Source organism: Pholcus phalangioides, unplaced genomic scaffold (genome assembly GCF_987345545.1).
Source record: "Pholcus phalangioides strain wild (caught in Gottingen) unplaced genomic scaffold, Ppha-v1.0 ptg000008l_1, whole genome shotgun sequence".
In the NCBI taxonomy this organism is placed as follows: domain Eukaryota; kingdom Metazoa; phylum Arthropoda; class Arachnida; order Araneae; family Pholcidae; genus Pholcus; species Pholcus phalangioides.
Genome location: NW_028301601.1, coordinates 22869730 through 22889345, shown reverse-complemented (window position 1 = coordinate 22889345; position 19616 = coordinate 22869730). Strand labels below are relative to the sequence as shown.

Below are 19616 nucleotides of genomic sequence, written 5' to 3'. Positions count from 1 at the left end.
ATTCATAGTAGGTCTACAACATGAACCTATATCCTTGATACATGTATTATTGTTGAAAACGATGTGGAAGATTGAACTTTTCAATTGATCATTTTTGTCGCACCACGGTCATTTTCTGCACACGAGGGCTAATTAGACCGGGACCTATAATTTATTGCCGATTCCGAACGGCAGGCTTGTTTTTCATACTCATCGAGAGGTTGGTGCGCTAACCCCTCGATGGGGGACTCCCTGCGGTAGCAATCTTTGCTGCGGTCAAGTCGCCGTTTTTTGTTGTACGCCTGTGTCAGGAAAGTTTTCTGACAAGGACGAACTGGGTATCGAACTCGCGACATCTCTAAACATCCTTTGGTACTTTAGGCGAGCATCTTATCGACCGGGCTACCGCGCCCACTTTTCAATTGTGATTCATTTGTGTGGCTACTCCCTCATTCCCTCATTACTACTTTTATCCGCATGAAGAGAATAAAATTAACAAAACTGCTTGCTACCACTTTTTGCGATTTTTATCATTATAAGAATGCGTATTTTGGAAGCTACAACTGACATTTCTCAATGAAACCATAATCTTTTACACACAAAAAATTTTTTTTCATAAATTAATCAAATTAAATTCAAAAATATTTATACTTCAGACAATTTTTGAATAACTATCTTCTAATGGGAAAATGGGGGGGGGGGGGAGAAAGGAATGGGGGAGTAGAAAATTATTCATGTTCGCAAGGGGGCCACAGGAATGATAAATGGTTGAAAGGGGGCCATGGACAAAAAAAGGTTGAGAACCACTGCTGAAGGGTATCTTCATGGTGATATTTTTCTGGATGGTAACGAAATTTTGAAGCGTGGTCAAAGCCGTTCAAACGTGTGAATATAAACGACGTGTTTTGCTTTGGAAGCATCAACCTTATATTACTAATAATAAGTAATAAGCAATAAGCTTGTTGTTTGGAAGCTATTCTTTGCATGCGCAGCCCGGTAGCCCTGCATAGTCTATCGGAATCCTTTTTTCGTGTACAAATACAATGCCACAACAGACAAAATGCCCAACGAGGTGGCTGATAAAAAGATGCCCATAAAAATATGGATGTCATATATTTCAAAAATACAGCAACCCAATTAAAAATGTAATTAGAAACATTATAAACAATATATATAAATGATAAAATACATACTATACAATGCCCATAAAGAATACTTATTTGTGTTTTATTCTAAGTATGGATAGCTTCTCGATTTACCCCAACATGTTTATCGTATTTCTTTTTAAACGTGTCAATTGTGTTACAATTTATTACCTCCGGGGGTAAGCTATTCCATTTATTGACAACCCTATTAGAGCAAAATTCCCTGCGACACCATAACCTTGCATTGTCCCTTACCAATCGATACTGGTGTCCCCTTGTAAAAGCAGTCGATTGGCGATATACTAAAAGTTCATGGTCCATTCTATCCATCCCATTGAAAACTGAAATACCTTTTTTGGTGTACAATGGCTGGTCGAAAATACCAGTGTTTCATCCAGCTTATATTACTCAAGAATGCATTATTATTCTTTCCTCCATGTATATTACTGGAGGGAGCATCCAGCCGTCGATATCGAATGCAAGGAAATCACGTGGCTCGGTGAAAACAAAGTTCCCGCCTGGCCCATAGAAATGAAAATGTTCGGTCTCTAAAATATTGCGTTTCAAAGATTTAAAAAAAAGGATATTGAACTCATCTAAAAAGATTAAATTATTTATTTCATTAATACTGGAATCATTTTTGTCATTAATGCACTGGAATAATTTCTTTCGTTAATGCTGAAAAATTTCCTTCATTAATTCTGGAATTATTTCCTTTATTAATTATTATTTCTTTCATTACTTCTGGCTTTGTTTCTTTCATTAATGCTGAAATTATTTCTTGCATTGATTCTGAAATTATATCTCATTAATTCTGGAATTATCTCTTTCATTAATTTTGGAATTATCATTTTAATCAATTTCAAATTATCTTTCATTTATTCTCTAATGATCTTCCATTAATTCTCGAATTATCTTCAATTAATTCTGGAGTTATCGCTTTCAATTATTTTGGAATTGTCACTTCATTAATGCTGAAATTACATCTTTCATTGATTTTGGAGTTAATCTCTCTTCTATTAATTCTATAATTTTTCTTTCATTAATTTGGAATTATCTCTAATTAATTCTAGAATTATCACTTTCATCATTCTGAAATTGGAGCCCATTCAAGTATTACGTCAGCATCGATGGGGGAGGGGGTTTCCGATTTGCTGACTTTTGATGACAACGGGAGGGGGGGGGGGGTGGATAATGCTTACGTCATCAACCACCCTTTATTTTTTTACTGGCATCTTACTCGGTGCGCCAAAAAACGAGAAAAACCTTTCGATAGCTTGTGCGCACTTGAAGTAACATTCCCCCTATTGATAAGTGCCCTACAGAGCCACTTTAGTGATTTCTAAATGTCTCGCGGATCCAAGTGATGTGGAAATGTGTCCGGGCCGCTTAAATGCTCTGGAACTGTGCCACGCATCACTCAAGTGATCCATAATTATATGCCGGATCACTTAAACAATCTGAGAATGTGCCACGGGTAACTTGAGTGATGTAGAACCGCAGTGGGGGCCACTCAAGTGCTCTAAAACTACGTCACATGCCCCTCAAGGGATCTCTAAATGTGTCACGGATCGCTTAAGTGATCTGAAAATGTGCCGCTTAGTTCATTTTTACGAAATTAGGTTTGAGGAGGGTAGGCCGCATCAGATAACCTCCAGGGCCATATTTGGCCCGCGGCCGAAGAGCCTTTATGCGATTCAGAGAGGCAGAGCTGATGACGAAATTTTGGTGACGGGGGGGGGGGTCAAAATGGCTAAAAATTTGCTTACGTAATACTTGAACAGCCCCTTATCTTTCATTAATGCTGAAATTATCTCTTTCTTTAATTCTGGGATTATCTTTCATTAACTTTATTATTACCTCTTTCGTCGATGCTGAAATTATATCTCTTTCATTAATTTTCGAATTATCACTTTTATCAATGCTCAAAAATTGGTAAATTATCTCTTACATTAATTCTAGAATATTTTCTTTCATTAATTCTGGAATTATCTCTTCCATTAATTCTGGTATTATGTCTTTCATTAATTTTTTAATTATCTCATCGATGCTGAAATTATTTCTTTCATTTATTGTTTTAAATTCTTGTGGATGCCATAAGATTAAATTATTTCTTTCATTAATGCTGAAAAGTTTCTTTCATCAATTCTTTAATTTTCCTTCATTAATTCTGGAATTATTTTTTTTTATTAATTATTATTTCTTTCATAACTTCTGGAATAATTTATTTCATCAATTCTGGATTTGTTTCTTTCATTAATGCTGAAATTATTTCTTTCATTAACGCTGGAATCATTTATTTCATTAATTCTGAAATTATTATCTAATTAATTTTGGAATTACCTCTTTCATTATAATATGAGCTTGATGGCCGTCTGCTTATACCAAGGTCTTTCGTTTTCAGCATCTCCTCATTTACTTAAAAAATAACTGAACTGTGAACTACAACATTCAGTTCAGTTCTTTGGCTTCATTCATAAGGAACCACACTGAATGAAATAGTCTGCTTTTTTTAATTAGCTTAATATCTAACCTTATAAATAGTTATTGTTCGCTGTGTAAGATGGCAGCAGCAGTAGTAGAATAAAAAAGAGGAAAACTTACTTTCACGTGTCGTCTGCCTCTACCAAAGCTATTTGTTTTTGACGCCTCCTTATGTACCAAAAAAATAACTGAACCGTTTATTAGAACATCCAGTTCAGTTCTTGAGCTTCCACCACAAGGAACTTGACTGAATGAAGTATTCTGCTGTTCTTAAAAATCAAGCTTGACCCGATAAATAGTTACTAATTTTAAGATAAGATGGCAGCAGCAGTAGTAAAATAAAAAGCGGGGAAACTTACTTTACACCTGTCGTCTGCTTCTACCAGGGCTATTTGTTTTGGGCACCTCCTTATGCACCGAAAAAATAGGTGAACCGTGAATTGGAACTTCCAGTTCAGTTCTTCGGCTTTACTCATAAGGAACCACACTGAATGGAATATTCTGCTTTTCTTTTTTAAAATAATCGTCATCACCACACAAATAGTTATTATTTTTCAGAGAAGATGGCAGCATCAATATTATGAGTGGAAAAGTATGAACTCTGGAGTTTCTGGGGAAGAGGGAATTGCTTTACCTGTCGTCTGCTTCTCTCTTCAAATGTTCTTTTTCAACTCCTTAAAAACTACTGTATATACAAGGCCATAGCGAGGGCACGACTTGGTGTTCTGGTCCCCCCCCCCCCCGAAATGTGAGAAAATAACCGAAAAAAAGGAAAAAGATGGCCGAATCTATTCTTCTGTCACTTTGGTTCCCCCCACTTCCCGAAATGAAAAAGGTCCCCCCCCCGAACGAAATTTCTGGCTACGGGCCTGTTGTATATGCACCTTTTATCTGGTTCAAGTTGTTGGCTTCGCTTGTAAGAATCCAGTGAGCTCAGTTGTAGGATCTGAACTGAATGGAAAACTTCGCTCCACCAATTGGCAATTTTGGCCAAGCTTTGCAAGTTTTTTACGTTTATCAATTTTTTCGGAAAAAATCGGTTTTCACTGGATTTATTTATAAATACGACCTTTATTTTCGATAATTTTTTTGATCACAATAATATTCACAATGTCATTTAAATGACCAATGGTTTTCTTTCCTTTTGAAATGAATTTCTTGAAACTAAATCGTTTATTTCTAGTGGAATATTTAATGAGTGAATTGCTTTCAATAAAAAAAAATATATATATATATGTGTGATGCTCTAGAAATATCATCAATCAAATTGAACTTCATATCAGAACGAGATGAGAATCTCTCTGCGATTGGCTATTTTCATCGAGCTTATATGTATTACTGGAGGGAGTTTCTCCAGCCGCCGCGACGGCAGTGACATCAAATGCAAAGAAATCACGTGACTCGGTGAAAACACAGTTAGTGCCTTGCAATTTGCCTATAGAAATGTACAGTTCTTTCTCTGAATATTGGGTTTTAAAGATTAAAAAAAAGGATAGAGAACTCATCTAAAGATGGAAAAAGATTAAATTATGTATTTCATTAATGCTGGAATAATTTCTTTCGTTAATGTGCTGAAAAATTTCCTTCATTCTGGAATTTTCTTTCATTAATTGTAGAATTATTTCCTTTATTAATTATTATTTCTTTCATCAATTAAGGATGTGTTTCTTTCATTTATTCTGGATTTCTTTCTTTCATTTATTCTGGATTTCTTTCTTTCATTAATTCTGGAATTACCTCTTTCATCAATGCTGAAATTATTTCTTTCGTTACTTCTAGAACTTTTTCGTTCATTAATTTTGGAATTATTTCTTACCTTAATTCTGGAATTATTTCTTTCCTTAATTCTGGAATTATTTCTTTCCTTAATTCTGGAATTATCTCTTTAATTAATTCTATAATTTTTCTTTCATTAATTTTGGAATTATATCTTTCATTAATTTTGGAATTATATCTTTCATTAATTTTGGAATTATCTCTTTCATTAATTTTGGAATTATCTCTTTCATTAATGCTGGAATTATCTCTTTCCTTATTTCTGGAATTATCTTCCATTTATTCTCGAATGATCTTCCATTTATTCTCGAATGATCTTCCATTTATTCTCGAATGATCTTCCATTTATTCTCGAATGATCTTCCATTTATTCTCGAATGATCTTCCATTTATTCTCGAATGATCTTCCATTTATTCTCGAATGATCTTCCATTTATTCTCGAATGATCTTCCATTAATTCTGGAGTTATCGCTTTCAATTATTTTGGAATTATCAATTCATTAATGCTGAAATTACTTCTTTCATTTATTTTGGAATTTTTTCTATCACTAATTTTGGAATTATTTATTTCCTTAATTTTGGAATTATTTCTTCCCGTAATTTTGGAATTATTTCTTTCCTTAATTCTGGAATTCTTGCTTTCATTAATTTTGGAATTATTTCTTTCCTTAATTCTGGAATTCTCGCTTTCATTAATTTTGGAATAATCACTTTCATCATTCTGGAATTATCTTTCATTAATGCTGAAATTATAGCTTTCATTAATTCTAGAATATTTTCTTTCATTATGTCTGGAAATATCACTTGCATTATTTCTGGAAATATCGCTTGCATTATAATTGGAATTATCACTTTCATTATTTCTGGAATTATCACTTTCATTATTTCTGGAATTATCACTTTCATTATTTCTGGAATTATCACTTTCATTATTTCTGGAATTATCACTTTCATTATTTCTGGAATTATCACTTTCATTATTTCTGGAATTATCACTTTCATTATTTCTGGAATTATCACTTTCATTATTTCTGGAATTATCACTTTCATTATTTCTGGAATTATCACTTTCATTATTTCTGGAATTATCTCATCGATGCTGAAATTATTTCTTTCGTTTATTTTTTTTTTTTGAACTCCTATTTATGCCATAAGAAAATAACGAGGGATTACGTGTGTTTTCAACGAGTCACGTGATCTTCCGACGAATGATGTTGGGGACACAATTCTCAACACTGCCAAGGAGACAGCATATTTCAAGGAATAACTAAAATAGAAAATAAGGTCCCTAAACATTCTACCATCCCAAAAGTCAGTGGGAATATAACGAATTGCTGCAAAGAAAAGAACAAATGAAAAACTATTGGAAATGTTGCTAAAAACCTAGTGTCTGAAAAGAAATCAAAAGAGTCCCAGAATATAAAATGTCCTCTGTGCTGACACAGGAGGAAAGAATTTTCATGTTTTTGTCAAATGATGTAAACAGAGCACTCTTCATTTCTAACATTTATTTTGCCATCTTTCCCGATAAAACAAATTTACTGTTACCATCGAATAGGCCCATTATCCACAAGGCCAAATCAATTCTCCTGCACCTCTTGGAAGATATATTGTCAAAATTTGTTTACCACCTGTCGTGAAAAGTGTATCTTCAACTGAGAGTTGAATGATTCAGTTGAAAACCAAAAATCTGATGCAGATTTAATGATCGGTAGGTCTTCAGAAAAAATGGTTTCACTTTTGAGATTCACAAAAAGTAAGGGTAACGTTTTATAAGAACAAAACAAACTTTAAGAACAAAAAAATTTCCTGTAATCTGCACGCGTAAATTTTTATTCCCCCTTGATGAAATCGTGAGAGATCTGATTTTCAGAGAAAATGTTGCTTCTACTAAATATCTCATCCATGCAGTCTGTTACCTTATAAAAATATACCCATATTTTACATTTAATTCTTCTTTATTCTGACTTTTACTCCGCGGATTATGCACAGGAAGTTATCGTATACTTGCAGGATTTTTGTGTGGAAATTACAGGACATTTGCCTTTTCGAGTTTGTCAGGTCTGCAAGCGCTACATTGTTGGAATGTGAGTGTCTAGAGCGTTTCCAACTGGGGTTCCGCATGATCAAACGTCACGGAACCCTTAAAAAATCCTGAAACCCGAAGAACTTATTAAGGAGAAAACTTTCTTGCTGATACTTGCAAAGATGTTCTTTGTTTTGAATTTTAGTGAAATGGTGTGTGTGGTTTAAAAATTTTTTAGACCACCTTTATGATTAGCCTAGAGAGCGTGCAAGCATGTGAGTAACCAAAAGAATGACCTGGTGAGCGAGGGATGAAAACAGTGACCTAAAGGGTGTGAAGGCGTGCGAACGACCAAAAAAGATTGACTTTTAGACACACAGGTATATTTACGGTGTGGGAGAGGGCTATGGGGTGACTAATTTAAAGGTATACATAGTCAAGAAGACTAGAATGGGTGAAGGGCATCAAAATTTGAAGAACCCTCAGGCGACAAAACTATATATCCGCCTCAGGAAGAGGGCCTCGGTCAAAGCCCTCACTGGAGCACCCTAAAATTATGCGGTCCTTGTCAACTGCTCAAATATCAGAGTCAAAAAACGAGGAATTCGACCAAGCGGCACCCGTTATCGTGAAATGCCTCCCTGTTGTACCAGAGAATTCCCTCTGGGATGTGCTTGGCAGGTTAATGCGTAGACTGCCCTGGGGTTGTTAATTAAAGAATCGGGCAATATTTTCCTTCTTCAATTCAAAGCAAAATGGGTGAAAAACCCAATGCTCTTGATAATTAATAAGGGGTCTGAAAGGCTGTTCTCAGAGTGCCAACCATTCCATTAGCGCCCGAGTAGCGTGGTGGTAAAACAGAGGTCTTCACCCTTTTTCTAGTCGCGAGCACTACCAGTATCCGCCATCAAAAGAAGAGCACCTTTACGGTTAGCTACACGAGTTAGACATACGTATACTTCAAATCAATGTGATTTTAATCTTTTAATGCAAGGTGTTTAATTGAGACGTTGATCAAGTGCTGGCGAGCACGAAATCGGGCACGACCATCGAGCACTCTGGGCGCTTCAAAGAGCACCATGGTGCTCGCGAGCAACGGACTGAAGATGCCTGTCGTAAGATGCTCATCTAGCACCGTGAAGATTGCTGTCACGGTCTCAGGTTCAAACCCGTGGGAGGAAATAAGTAAGACATTTTTCCTAACGAGCATGAGGCGACCAACGATAGACAGAGCCTTCATTTCCAACCCATCTCATTAATGGCAGTAAATTTCAATATAGTGATATGGCCGGAGTTGGTGTAGTAACCGTTCCATCATCAGCTATTGGCGCATTCGGAAATCTTACTTGTACTTGCCGTAAAGGTCCTTATAGATTTCTCCCAACTATACTATTAAATTCTGAGGACATTGTAGGGCCTGGCATTGCCATAGTTCAGAAAAAAAAAAAATTAACAAAAACCTGACTTTCATCATTGCTGCAGAAATATTTTGAACGCACTTGGCTAGTTCACCAAATACCAACTCTGGCCATATCGCAATTTACTGCCATTAGTGAGATGGGTTGGAAGTGAAGGTGCTGTCTATCGGTGGTCGCCTCGAGTTCGTTTGGGAAAATATCTTATCTATATCCTCCCTTGGGTTCGAACCCGGGACCCTGACAACAACCTTCACGATGGTAGACCAGCATCTTACCACCATGCCACTCGGGCACGAACGCGCTTGGCTAGCACACTTCTCAGTAACATTCTGAGGTAAGAGAAATTGGGGTCCTAGTGAGGGATTACAGAGGCGCTGCTCGACAAGTTAAAAATAAAATGGCAAACGTTTGTTTCAGTTTCATTTATTATTATTATTTTGAGATCTGGTTGCTATGATAGAAGACTACATATCTGCAGTCCTAAATTCCTAATTAGATTTAGATTATTGACAATCATTAGATTTAGATTATTGACAATCATTAGATTTAGATTATTGACAATCATTAGATTTAGATTATTGACAATCATTAGATTTAGATTATTGACAATCATTAGATTTGAATTATTGACAATCATTCGATTAACTGACGATTACTAGATTTTTATGAGAATGCCATCATCGTATAATCTTATTTATGATTTTGAGATTGCCTATCGGCGTTTGTTGTTTCGATTTTAATTATCTGTTATATGATCTCAGATTTATGATCGTTTTTTATATATATTTTATTTTTGTTGCCATTGTCCGAGGTGACAATGTTTTGTTGTTTTTTTTAATAATAAAACTTTCCGGATGCACCCATCCTTCGGGAACGCTTCGATATCTCTCTGAGATGGGAAGCGGAGTGTGTCCGGTCTTCAAAGGTCAAAGTCCTAAATTCCGATAGTAGTCCTAAGTTCCTTTCTTTAAAATCAAATCGATCGTATGCACGAATCAAAATTTCATCGTCTTTTGACGGTGTCAGAAGAAAAAAGAAATTTTAATTCTGTGGAATTTCTTTAGAATAAACTGGTACCTATAACTCGTAAGATTCAGATATTTTTCACGTAAAAAGCTGTATAAATGAATATCTCGATCAATTTACTTCCTTATCGGAGGAAGTTACCAAGTGAACTTCTCTCAGTGTTGTTGTAGAGGGAATGTAGCGGTTGAAGACAAACACTTCCTTCTACAATTCAAACATATAAAACTTACCGAAATACAGTAAAACCTCGATAAGTCGTCACCTCATGTTATCGGAAAAAAACTATGACGGCTTAAGCGGAGTGCAGTCAGTTTTAATGCGCAATCTTGTGAAAATCGTATTAATTCAAAGTAATATGACATTTACTGAAGTATGAATCAAAATAACACTATTAATAAAATTTATAGATTGTAAACGAAAAAAAATAATAGCAATTTTTTATCTTTTTTGATCTCTTATTACTTAAATTATTGAGATAAAATGTACTGGTACACTTTGATTTATACCCGTAATTTTTAATTTATAGACTAACAGAGAAACTGTTTGAATAAGTAGCTTTTCTTCATAATAGAACTCTTTATTGCACATTAAATTTACATATACATCAAATTTCATTTTAGTGTTTCAATTCTTCATCAGTAGTTAATGATACAACTACAAAGTAATCTCGAACACTTTTGACTCGAGGTGGGCAGGGAAAAAAAGTAAACAGAAGACCTCAACTTGGGGAAGAATGTCTGATTTCTTTCAACAAAGATATTTTGTTTAAATTTGAAGCCCTAAATTAGTAGGGCCAATGCAGAAATGAGATCTAGCTCGAACGTTTCAAAAACCTTAGTTGGCAAATGAACTTCCTCAGCGTAACTTTCGCTACCTAAACTGTTCCGTTTGGGTTTATAGGATTTTATGGTGACTTTTAAGCATATGGCAATGCTGTTAACAAGCTATATTTTTTTAATGGGAGCCATAAAAATAGTCTGTTTTTTTTCTTCTGACTTTCTCAAACGTTTTCATAGTGACGAGTTAACCGAAATTAGCGACGAGTAAACGAGGGTTTAATAACATTGTTGTCTATGAGAGGTAGAAGAGTCTAAAAAAAAGGACGACTTAACGAGGTTTTACTGTATTTGCAATCTTCGAGATTTATTTTTGAAAATATATATAATCTGATGTAGGGAAAGATGTTTTAACCCCGGCAAATTGGTGACAATGTAAATCAGTATACTAATATTGTATTGTAGTAGTGAGAATATTTTACGTAAATAAAGCGTTTTATATATATACTAGCTATAATACCCGGCGCTGCCCGGGTTTTCTTCAGTGAGGCTTTTTGGATCAAGCGATTTCCCCTTCTTTCTTTGAGGGACATACAAACCGTGTCTAAGTTAACCAATATGGCGACTCTTGAAAGAAACAAATCCAGAAACGTAGAAATGAATACATTTTTTTCCTTTTTTAAGGGGCGTTAGGTATTTTGATGCCCCCCCCCCCTGAACTTCAAGTTATCGAGATCTGCCTGTTTTCAGCCTCCAAAAATGCTTAATTAAAGCTGTGGAATGTTTCGATGTACTTTTACGGGTTCATAATTAATTTTAAATCATTAATTAATTAATTTTAATCAAAAGACATTACGGAGACATTAATTTTCATGCTTGAGAAAATATGAATAAAAAATTGAAAAATCAATGTTATTGTACGAATAATACGGCAACTCAAAAAGCCGGTCCGGCTAATTACTTCATATTTAATCTTCTGGGCTTCGTATATCTCTAAGCGAATTCAATATTTCAAAAATCGAGAATTCTACGCAATTTTTAAAATTACTGATGTGGCAGGAAACCCCCACTAAATTTCCGCATTAAAATCGGCAATTTTACAACTGATTTCCATAAGATCATCCTTTGCCTGTCCCTCAAAGTGATGCTGATGATGACTCTGACGACTATTGAAAAAGCGGCAAGCCATTGTAAAGGCATAAACACGTCTGAAACGCATTGCTAGGGAACCACGGTAACCAAAGTAAACGTTCGGAAAGTGATTGTTGAGGCCCAAAAACCATTGTTGCTGGACAGTTTTTTGTCCATTTGGGGCATTTGTCCTTGGCTGACGAAATTTTAAAGTAGCCTATCGTTCAAGTCGGGTCCCATTTGGTACATATGCAAAATTTGGCGACGATCGATCTAAAATTGTAGATTTGCATAGAGAACACACACACACACAGAAAATCAATTTTATATATATAGATAATATTAAAAAAATCACCGATGGTTGTTTTTAAGCAACCATTTTGCCATTGACTGATCAATATCTCTACCTAAGTAGAGAAACCAAGACGAAGAAGACGAGAGCTCAATGCTCAGTACTTCGCACCAACTAACAACGGCAAGGATAATTCGTTGAAATTACTGTATTAAGCAGACTTTAACATTGTTTCCATTGGAGGAATTTCGGTCTCGGAGGGGATTTTATCCGTTTGGTAGCAGAGGCATTGGCCAGCATTCCCCAACCGCCTAAAAGCCCCCCCCCTTTTTTGGGGGGGGGTAGCATTAGCCCTCTATAATAAGGTATGCCGACCCGGACCCGTCCGTGTGGAACACAGAGTTAGAATAATTATATCTTTAGTCTATAGTGTGGAAGGGCCCTAAAGCCGGGTTTTCCTAGGAATTGGTTTTTTGCGCCGCGTGAACCAAATTAGACCATTTTGCGCCATCAGAAACGTGTTACATAATGACGCTACGCGTTTGTGTTTTCCTAGCTTGGAGCATCAGATCTATTTTAAAGATCAGCTACCCTGTCGTCTGCATGCTCCTGTTCGAAGGGAAGGGAAAGAAAACACACAAGATTGAAGAGAACATCGGCAAAACGCGTGGCGCACGACGCATTTGACTCCTCCAGAAGCAGTCGGCTAATCACGCCCGACGTAAAGCGCTGTCATCAGGCGTATTGCGCTCTGTAGGAAAACAGTCATGCTGCTTTTCTTATTGGTGAGTGGACGGCGTGTCGCGCTGGGCGAAATCACGTTGCGCGCGCGCGCACAGGAAACCTGCTCCTAGGAAAACCCGGCTTAAGTGAGCTATCCGTTATCCGACCAGTATGCGACAATTCTTCACCTCCATTGAAGGAACTTACGAAAGCCTACTACGCGCCGACAACAAGGCAGCGAAGCTATGTAAAAAACGGCTTTACGTTCCAAAACGCATACACCGACCCGGAAAAATCCGGGACACCACGGATAGGAAAGAGACTCCACGCATCGAGGCCGGCAGTATTTCCCATGTGCATCTTGGTTTTTAGGATTTGTTCAACGAAAATGGGATAATATGTTAGATTAATTATAATAAATGCCTTTTTTATTTTGTCCCCCCCCCCCCCACACACACACACACACTTTTTTAAAAAAATTTTACCCGTATTTGCTATATTTCTAGAATTTCTGCCCTTCCTTTTACCTGAATCCCAGCCTATTTCATCCTTTTCTTAATTTCTTCTATCACTTATTGCCCTTTTCCGAAACTTGCTTCTTTAGGAAATTCTGTCCCCCCACCCTGGCACTTTTGAGAATTACCCCTTGCCATTTTCAGGATTTCAGCGTGCTTCAGCCGTTTGCAGAATTTTTTGCCCTCTTTTGCCCTTCTCTTTACCCTCATCCCTTCTCACTTTTCGGATTTCTGCCCTCCCTTGTCCTTTTCAGAATTTCTTCACATTTCGCCTTTTCAAAGATGTCTGCTTCCCTCTGTCGTATCTTAAATTTCTGCTCCCTTCGCCTTTCTTATTTTTCACCCCCTCCGCACCTCTCAGACTTTTTCGCATCTCCCCTTTCAGAATATCAGTGACCTTTACCTTTCCTAGAAATTTTTACCCAAATTTTGTACTTCTCTTAATTTCAATTTTCAACCCTTTTTAAACTTCTTGCTCTTTCCTGAAACTTTTGCCCTCGTTGCCTTTGTCTTTCAGAATTCCCTCCTTCCCCCCCGTCCTTTCCAAGATTTCTGCGATCTTCACCGTTTCCAGAATTTTTGACCATATTTTCACGCCATGTTGACATGGCTGAAATGGCTTCCATGTTGACATGGCTGAAATGGCTTCCATGTTGACATGGCTGAAATGGCTTCCATGTTGACATGGCTGAAATGGCTTCCATGCTGAAATGGCTTCCATGCTGAAATGGCTTCCATGCTGAAATGGCTTCCATGTTGACATGGCTGAAATGGCTTCCATGCTGAAATGGCTTCCATGCTGAAATGGCTTCCATGCTGAAATGGCTTCCATGCTGAAATGGCTTCCATGCTGAAATGGCTTCCATGTTGACATGGCTGAAATGGCTTCCATGTTGACATGGCTGAAATGGCTTCCATGTTGACATGGCTGAAATGGCTTCCATGCTGAAATGGCTGAAATGGCTTCCATGTTGACATGGCTGAAATGGCTTCCATGCTGAAATGGCTGAAATGGCTTCCATGTTGACATGGCTGAAATGGCTTCCATGTTGACATGGCTGAAATGGCTTCCATGCTGAAATGGCTGAAATGGCTTCCATGTTGACATGGCTGAAATGGCTTCCATGCTGAAATGGCTGAAATGGCTTCCATGTTGACATGGCTGAAATGGCTTCCATGTTGACATGGCTGAAATGGCTTCCATGTTGACATGGCTGAAATGGCTTCCATGCTGAAATGGCTTCCATGCTGACATGGCTGAAATGGCTTCCATGTTGACATGGCTGAAATGGCTTCCATGTTGACATGGCTGAAATGGCTTCCATGTTGACATGGCTGAAATGGCTTCCATGTTGACATGGCTGAAATGGCTTCCATGCTGAAATGGCTGAAATGGCTTCCATGTTGACATGGCTGAAATGGCTTCCATGCTGAAATGGCTGAAATGGCTTCCATGCTGAAATGGCTTCCATGTTGACATGGCTGAAATGGCTTCCATGCTGAAATGGCTTCCATGTTGACATGGCTGAAATGGCTTCCATGCTGAAATGGCTGAAATGGCTTCCATGTTGACATGGCTGAAATGGCTTCCATGCTGAAATGGCTGAAATGGCTTCCATGTTGACATGGCTGAAATGGCTTCCATGCTGAAATGGCTGAAATGGCTTCCATGTTGACATGGCTGAAATGGCATGAAAATATTACAGAATGCGCCGGAATTCTGAAAATTATCGAAATAAAAAAATATTATGTGAACAAATTAAACACACACACACACACACTATGAAAAAAATCATGATTCCACCACAATTAATGAAAAATTATTCCCGAATTAATAATTATTAAATTAATGTGAAATAATTTGAAATATTGACCTATTTATGCCCGAAACCTTCTTTTCTTTCAGCAAAATCGAATTAATTCATATACAGTCAAATCCCGTTTTAACAAACACTTTTCCAAACCTCCAAATAAGTTTACATAGGAACAATGTTACGTAACCTAGAATTCCTTTATTCCCCCGCCTCTTGGCGTTCGTTACAACGGGATTCGACTGTATATGTCAAGAATATGACGAATCTGGCAGGGAAACGTAAACGACCCGTTGGACTCGAGCTCGTTTCAAAACGTGTGGGTCGAAACGACTCAATGGGCATAAATGGGTTATCAATGAAAAATACAGTCGAATCCCGTTTTAACGAATGCCATGAAACCGGAGGAATCACTTCGTTATAATGAAATTTCGTTATAAAGGAATTCCAGGTTACCTAGCATTGTTCCTATGTAAACTTATTTGGAGGATTGGAAAAGTGTACGTTAAAACGAGAATTTCGCTATAACGGTATTCGTTAAAACGGGATTCGACTGCAATCGGAAATTAGTGAGAGAAAAAATTCCAGAATTTATGAAGGAAACAACTTCAGAATAAGAGATCGATTTTTTTCTGTAATTTAGAGCCACACGTTGTTTGATTCGGGTCCCAGCGGGTCCTCGCTGGCCCACTTTCTAAAACGCCGTGGACCGGTTTCACTTACTTCTGAAACTGAACATTTCTTTGAACGGAAAACTTTAATAAGAATTTTTCAATAGAAAAATGGCCGATGGATCGTGAACTTGATTTTATAGTTGGATTTTGAGTCGCGGTTGAAAAAGATTGAGAACCCTTGATCTATATACCAATGGTACGGTAAATGTGATTAATGCGGTTATTATACGTAATAACCGGCATACTTACAAAGCATTTCGGCAAGTTTGATAAATTTCCCGAAATTTATCACTTTTACCCGTGATTATGCATAGTACCCGAGCATCGCGTCGTTGGTAAACATGATAAATCGTACTATATGATGCACATAAAAATTCATATATGTATTGCATCGGGGTACGACAGTAAAAACTGTCATTGTTACGTCGAGGTACGATCGTAAAATTTTTTATCATTATTCCAGAGGGGGGGGGGGGGTCCGACTATATTCATCACATATACTAGACTCATTTGGAATTATTCACAGCATTTGCATAATTCACTCATATTACGCTCATTTTGTCATAATCACAAATAAAGGTGATAAATTTCAAGTATTTATCAAATTTATCAACGCCACTTGTGGTTGTTATGCATAATCGCCAGTAAAAGTGATAATTTTTCAGTATTTATCAAATTTACCAACGACGCTTGGGTATCATGCATAGTTGCCGGTAAAAGTGATAAATTTATCGAAGATACCGAGACGATTGCATAATAGATGTTATTATGTATGATAACCGAATTTATCACATTTACCGTAACACATATATAGCAGGTAATGCTTCTGACGCACTAAGGAGACATTTTTATTGATTACTTTTTCGACATCGTATAGACATCACACACACACGCGACATGACTTTAAACCGGAAATCAACATGTATTTTTTTTTTTCAAATTCAAATTTCAAAACCTAATTTCAAAAAAAAAAAATTAATGTAGAGGGAGAGGCTCCTAAAAATCCCGACAATTCTGACACTCACTCCGGGATGTAAAGGAGACTCTGATCACATACAGATAATAATTTATTTATTTTAATAACAAAAACAATACAATTTTTAAAATTCGATTTTCCAAAAGATACTCGTGGGCGTTTTCATCAATCAATCAGGAAAAAAAAACAAAAACAAATCAACACGCCCGAGCAGCAGCGCCACCTCACGGAAGCACACACCCTTTCCCCCGAACCTTCCCCCCGACCAGCAAAGCGCCACCTGTCGGGGGAAAGCAGCGCCACAGAGAAAGGGAGGGGAAAAAAAATCTTCTCCCGGTTATATGATCAATTCCGTTATAAACTGCAACATCTCACCCACATCCCGGGTTCCCATCATCCAATGGATTAACATCACAACTCTTCCTCAGTTGGAAACACACAAAAATTACTCGCCCCCCCCCCCCCCAGAAACAAAAAATTATCAAACCGGATTAATATAATTAAGTATTATAATTAACAGAAAAAAAAAATATTATTTGAATAATTTTTTTATAAAAAATGTGGAAAATCGGTGGTGATTCTCCGCGAGTGTGGATTTTCCCATGAAAACCCTCGCGTGCCGCTGAATTTTGTTATTGTGTGCTGGTGTGAGTGTGTGGTGTGTTTGGTGTTATTCTACGTATTGTGAATTTTTTTGTTTTTTTTCGTTATACATACATTTTAGTGTCGGGGGTGTGTGTGCGTGCGTGGGAATACCTTTCACACGCAGTACTTCTGAAGCCCCCCCCCTCCTCCTTCCGACTGATATACATATAAGAAGAAATATAATAATAAATAAATAAAAAAGAGCGGCGAAGAAGAGGGGATGGCGGTGATCCCCACCGTTGCCATGATAACCAGGTCGTCGTGATCTCCGGCGCCTTCCGTGTACAGTTTGGAAACACGCCTTTTCTTAAAAAAAAAAAAGTACAGCAGGTCAGTACTGTGTGTTTGTTATGGTTATCGTTGTAATGTGTCAGTGGCGTAAAAAACACCGTCACTTATTTATATGTACATAATTACGATAATAATGATTTCAATATGAATTGAATTTCTGTCGAATAGGTTGGAGTATAATACCCTTTCAATACATAATATATGGTATAATATTTTGAAGGAAAAATAAAATTAATAAAATTTTTTAATTTCAAAAAAATATAAAAATGAAATAAATTTTTTTTTAGGAGTGAAAAAATTTAGATGTTTCATATCGATTTTTTATATGTTTTCAAATTTCCTTGGAGTTAAATTTAATTTCATGTTTTTTTTTTAATTTTGATTAGATTTATTTAATTTATATATTTTTTGAAGGTTTCCATCAGATTTAATTTTATCTTTGAAGTTCAATTTTACATTTATTTAATTTATTTATTTGGACCGTGACCGTTGAACGTTACGCAGAGCACCGAGCTTGAAAGAGGCCCCTAGATCCTGGAGCAGGCCCCTAGGCTGGGTCCTTTGGACATCTCCTTTCTTCTTGAGATCTTCAACCTTTTTCTAGACGCGAGCACTGCCTTTACCCATCACCGAAAGAAGAGCACCTTTACAGCAAATTTGAGTTACGAATGAATGGAATCACGATCATTTCAGTCCTTTAACGTAACTTACACAAGGTGTTTAGGTAGAAAGTTAATCTCAAGAGTGCTCGCGAGCACCAAATTCGGACGTGAGCATCGAGCTCTCTGGGGGCGATCACCACGGTTGGAGATTCCTGCTCTATGCTATCTTTCACGAGGGCTCTCTATAGTTTATTTGTAGCTGAAAAAACACGAAATGATGAAAATCGTCCCGGGTGCCCTGTCAGCCCCACTATTATGGGGGCCATGTCTCCCTCCGCCATTCTCTTGGATAACTGGAGAATTCCTCTTCATCTTGGAATAACTGAAGTTTTTCTTAGAAGTTATGTTTAATTAATTAATTTATTCTCTTTTGGAAGTTTCATTGGCTCTGGTGAACTTTTAGTAGTAGCCAGTCGTTCGAGTTGGGTCGGCATACATGGAAAATTTTGGTGGAGATCAGTCCGAAATTGTATATTTGTATAGACAGGGCCGCCCCCTCACCAGACGCGGGGTCCGGTACGAAAGTAATAGTGGGAAACCAGAGTTGTCTTGATAATTTCGGGGGTGGGGTCGGTCCCCTTAGCCCCGAATTTTATACAAGGAGAAGAATATTTTAGGGGAATCGAAAATTCAGAGAATGAAAAAACATCTAAATCCAGAATGAATGCAAGAAGTAATCCCAGCGTCCACGAAAATGCTGAATTAGTGCAAGAAATAATTTCAGTGTCCATTAAAAATCAGAATAAGTGCAAGAAATAATTTCAGCACAATAAATAATTCTAGAAATGTTGATGAAAATTCAGAATAAATGAAGAGAATAATTTCAGAAAATGATGAAAATCGATGAAATTCCAGAATTATTTCTTTTTTCAGATGAAAATATATAATTCTAGAATTATTTCTTTTTTCAGATGAAAATATATAATTCTAGAATTATTTCTTTGTATATGAAAAAATTCAGAATTCGAGAATTCATGAAAGGAGTTATTATTACTGTGAGTGTGTAAGCGTCGAGCCTCCCAAAACGCGGGGCGTGGTGCGACCCCACCTGTGGCACATTCACAAGTTTGATTAGATCAGTTTCCTCTTTTTTTTATTCTTCCCCTCATGGGGAGGTTTGATTATATGTATTAATTTTTCTTGCACCGTGACCGTTGAGAACGCATTGAGTTATAATATATATATCTTTAGTCTATAGTTAAACGTTGTACAGAGATCTTATTGTTGTAACTGGAGTTTTTTCCGTTGACGTTTGATTAGATTTG

At 36.9% G+C, this 19616-nt stretch overlaps 1 protein-coding gene across 1 annotated transcript in view; it reads left to right on the top strand.

Annotated features, from left to right (window-relative positions):
* The first annotated feature begins 17112 nt into the window (after positions 1 to 17112).
* LOC149084018 (arrestin domain-containing protein 2-like) overlaps positions 17113 to 19616 on the top strand; it is a 125786-nt gene continuing 123282 nt past the window's right edge. Inside the window, exon 1 of the mRNA XM_089234363.1 lies at positions 17113 to 17728. The gene's annotated coding sequence lies outside the window, so the exon portion shown is untranslated. The remainder of the gene's footprint in view (positions 17729 to 19616) is intronic.